General features: G+C 37.3%; 1 long non-coding RNA gene across 1 annotated transcript; it reads right to left on the bottom strand.

Moving 5' to 3' along the window:
- Window positions 1-2,221: 2,221 nt before the first annotated feature.
- Window positions 2,222-3,683, bottom strand: LOC127126323 (uncharacterized). Its single transcript, XR_007804952.1, has 2 exons — window positions 3,303-3,683; window positions 2,222-3,211 (listed from the first exon to the last, which is right to left on the bottom strand). It is a non-coding gene; the product is annotated as an uncharacterized LOC127126323 (long non-coding RNA).
- Window positions 3,684-4,790: the final 1,107 nt, after the last annotated feature.

The raw sequence follows: 4,790 nt of genomic DNA, 5'->3' as shown, positions 1-4,790 counted from the left end.
AGTTTTCTTCTTAACCCTCTGTTAAGAAGTTTCTCATTACCTTTCGTATGAGAAATCATTTCACCTTTCTTATTAACCTTTTGTTGAGAAGCTCTCATTACCTTTTGTATGAGGGATCATATCCATCTTCATGCGCCTTCTTAACCTTTTGTTAAAAAGTCCTCAGTACTTTTTATGTGAGAATCCCAAGCAGACCTTGTGTCTAGGAGTTCCCGTTACCTTTTGTACGAGAATCTCATCCCCATTTTCTTCTTAACCTTTTGTTAAGGAGTTCTCACTACCTTTCGTGTGAGAAATTCGACCATCTTTCTTCTTAACCTTTTGTTTGGAAGACCATTTTTCTTGTGCAATGGAGTCGTTGCTACCTGTTGTGCGAGAAAATCATATCCCCCAGTGAGGTTGTCCCTCATTCCCATTTTCTTCTTAACCTTTTGTTAAGGAGTTCTCATCATCTTTTGTGAGAGAAATTTGTCTATCTTTTTCTTCTTAACTGTATTTGGGAGATTCCCTTTTTCTTGCTATGGAGTCGTTGCTATCTGTCGCGAGAAAATGGCACTTCTTAGTTGAGTTGTTTGCCTGTAGCAAGATGTCTCTTTGCCTTTTTCAAGAGATCTTATTTCAATTCTTTTATCCACCGGTACTTTCCTTTTGTAAACACCTGATTCTTTTACCGTCACGAATCTTGAGGGAATACCTCGATCACCTGTTACGTACCAAAACATGATAGGGGAGGTAAGAAAAGAAAAGAATGAAAAAGAGATGAAAACAGAAAATGGAAAAAAAGAAAGAATAAGAGAAAAAAGAAAAAGCTTAGAGAAAGACGAAAAATAATCAATCATTTTGCATTAGCATATGGCATATGTCATGCATGTCTAACCACTCATATACCCATCTACCATATAACATTCCGATTACCAGCAGTTGTCCGACACGAAGGCTAACCCGTTCATTCCATATATCCCAGTGAAGAAGTTCCCTGTGACCTATCTTCACATTGCTTTCCATTTGTTCATGGTGTGCAAATTTACGATATTTTAGTATTTAATCCTCTCCTACCTTGATTGTCTAGAAGTCGTTGCTATCCATACATTCAGGTCCGAGAAGATTAAATAGGGGCAGCTGTCATACCCCAAAATTCGCCCTACTCTTCACATAAGCATATAGGTCACTAACCCCTAACATTTGCATATCACCTTCATCCATTCATCTCATTGAATAAGCATGGCTTGACACTAGAAGACAAGTAACTTGAATTCGTGACTTGATGCTTGCACCTGGAGGATGTTTTGATTCATCCACAAATTTGAGGAGGATCAGGAAATTGAACCCTAATCCCTTCGGGTATACCCTTGGTGAACAATCTCGTTTGCTTGGTAAATTGCTTGAGTTGAAGGCATTGGATCAGGCCTGATCATGCCTTGTTAACCAGGTGCTCATTAGGGTTTCATACCTCATTGTCTTCTTAGATACACATTCCATTCTAAGTCAGCCATTTAATTCTTGGTTACATGTTTCTTATGGCATATGTTCATTCATTCATTTCAACCACAGTTCGATCCAATTTGCGGGTTTTGTCATTGCATTCATCATTTTATCATGGTGTCATAATCTTTCCCCGCATGAATTTTGATTTCAAATTGATTTTAGTTCCAAATTAATTCGAGGAGTTCAAATTAATGTTTGTTCAAATGGATGAGTGGAAGTTAGAATTGATTTTGAAATTTGAATTAATTTGGGAAATCATTTCATCATCTTTTATTTCAAGTCAATTCTAAAAGTTTCGATTTAATTTGTAATTTAATCAATGTAGAATTTTCTTCCCTTTTTCTAGTGGGCCATGGTTAGTGAAACTAATAAAGCCCATTTTCAATTAAGCCACTCCAAAAACTACAAGAATCCAAAAAAAAGCCCATGTAGACCCATTCCTTTGTAATCCACTTTCCGATTTTTCTTTTCCACAAAACCAATTTCAATATCCAATTTTTCGGGTTTTAATCCATTCCATATCCAAATTCATCCAATTATCCATTATTAAATCAAAAATCCAATTTTATCCATCATTATCCGATTTCATTGTTAATATCCAAATTGTTCCATATGTCATTTTAAAAATCCATTTAAAAACCAATTGACCAAACCGTTTTTTTAATCCATTTTCATTTACCATGTTTTAATATTCATCTCTTTTATCCATTTTTTAATAAAACTAAAAAACAGCATATGCAGTGGAAATGCAATTGAAAACAAAACGCAGCTACAGGTTGCCGCACCAGCTAACGCACGTGAGTACAAGCTACAACTGCACACAAGCTGCTAAAGCTACAAACCAAAACAAAGTTGTAGCTTCGAGACGCTACACAAGCTGCTAAAGCTATAAACCAGAACAGAGTCGTAGCTTCAAGACGCTACACAAGCTGCTAAGCCGGACCGCCGCTAACAATTCCAAATGCTGCTACTCACAAGCCACCATGTGGACGAAAACGACAACAAATCGGTACAGTTGAAGGCATCGCAAGCCGCAAGAAAAACACGATGAATGAAGCTTCCAAGCACACGTGCTAATAATGCCTGGAACGCACCAGAACATAGTACAAAGCTGCGGAGTCAAAGCCAGTTTCCAAGGTGCTAGCCACTACATCCAAAACTCATCCAAGCCAAATAACTTCACACCTGCAAAATGAATGCAAACGCAGCTTAACTGCAAGAATCTCCAAACGCAAACGCAGCATGAGCGCATCAACCCAAGCTACCACATAAAAATCACCTACAAACTACAAACCAAGCAACAAGCCAAACGCGTGAAAAGCCAAGAGGATCAAAACGCAAGGGTCAAAGAGCTAAACGCTAACAGAAACGTAGTAAACGGCATAAATAGTAATCAAAACGCAGTTTCAAAGCGGTTAACGGCAACCGAAATTCAAACTCAGCTCTATAAATATATGAACAAAGAAGGCTCTCGAATCTTTTGACTCTCGCTATTTTTTCATTTTCCAGAATCTTCTTCTTCCTCTCCCATCACTAACAATCCTTCACCACGCCGCGCCGCACCAATCACCGCACTCCGTAACCATCACCACTCCCTCACCTTCATCCATTACAGTTATCAATTACAATCAATTAGAGGAATCAATTTCTAATCCAATACGAATCCAATCTCCACCGCACACACCGATTCTCGCGTAGCGTACGTGCCGAACCATCATGAGAGAATCTGCAAAACGAATCACATCATGAAGACTAATCAAATCGTTCACCAAAAATGAAACAAGTCAATAACGGAAGAAGAGGGAAGGAGATCGAACAAAGAGCGAGGTGCCTAAGTTCGACGCCGACGATCCGTCGCCTTCGTCATTGTCGTCGGTGCATTCCGTCGAAGAACCATCATGCGGTAATGTCGATTCGTTAGGTGAGAGCTTGTCTTCGATTCTGTTTAGGAGAGAGGAGATGGTGTAGCATCGTTTGTTCTGGTTTTCCGTCGCCAGTGACTTAGGCCGACACGGTTAGGTCCACGTCGCCGCGACCTAATTTGTTTTTTTCTTTTTTCTGTGAACTATTGGCTTTGAGGGATAGAACCTCCGTGCATTGCTGATCCATTCGCAGTGGGCCCTAGGCTTCCCCCAGGCCCAAGTGAATTTTTCAATGCACACTCTAGTCCATTATCTGCACCCCCTTTGGATGGGCTTGGTGTTGGGATCCAAGGCCTAATCTGTTCTGCATTTCTACCATTGCCTTGTTTTGTTTTAATTAAACTAGTTTAGATTAATATGATTAAAATGAGATTAGCATTAGAGTTAATTTTAGGATCTTAGATGACTTAGGATTAATTTAGTAATTAGGATAGTTAATAATAATTAGGATATGGTTTAGAATTCACTTCGATAATTGTGTTTAGAATGTTGACTTAATAATTGTTTGGAATTTTGTTTAGAATTTCAATTAGGGTAATTGTTAGATAATTGGTTGATAATTGTGTTTAGAATTTAATTGTTAATAATTCTAGAAAATTCATTTTTGTTAATTGGTGGACATTAGAATTTTGTTAGATTTTTTTTGCATTGACATTAATTCTCTTATAATTTTTATTTCACTTTGATTTCTAACATCTAACATTAACATCTAATTCTTTTATTTTCGCTTCTAATTCTTTACAATTCTGTATCTAATTTCTAACTTTTAATTTCCGCTCCTAACATTTAATTCTTGTCATTTACTTTACATTGCTTTATTTTGGTTTATATTCCATGGCATATTGTACATATTCATCTCATTCTAAAATGACTAAAAATGGTTAAGACTTAAAAAATACAAAAATAAGATAATTCCCGGGCATGTAATGGATATTGGATTGGACTTAGATTTTGTTGTTAGGACCCTTGCAAAAGGCCTTGGACAAATATTCGATCGGAACATGGATAGAGCATTCAAGAATCAAGACAATTTGTAATCTTTTATGCACTTTCTAGTTTAGGACACAATTACACACACAAGGCTTTCTCTTGGGCTACCTGACAATGAGATCTTTTATTTCCTGCACTCCCTTGTACTTTACATGTACCTCTCTCCCCTTTCCGATGTATGTTTTTACTTGTTTTCTTTTATTGTTTGATTAGTTACTCCTTAGGCATTAGGAACACTCACCATTTCGTAATCAATAATCAAATCCTTGATCCAACGTCAAGTGGTCTTTCTCAAATCAAACTCAATAATCAAACCCTTGATCCAACGTCGAGGATCTTTTTCCAAATCAAATTCAAAAACACAATAAATGGCGATTAGGATCGTACGTCACG

The sequence above is a fragment of the Lathyrus oleraceus genome, chromosome 3 (genome assembly GCF_024323335.1).
Source record: "Lathyrus oleraceus cultivar Zhongwan6 chromosome 3, CAAS_Psat_ZW6_1.0, whole genome shotgun sequence".
NCBI classification, from domain to species: domain Eukaryota; kingdom Viridiplantae; phylum Streptophyta; class Magnoliopsida; order Fabales; family Fabaceae; genus Lathyrus; species Lathyrus oleraceus.
The sequence above is the reverse complement of the archived record's forward strand: the minus strand, read 5'-3'. Positions and strand labels throughout refer to the sequence as shown.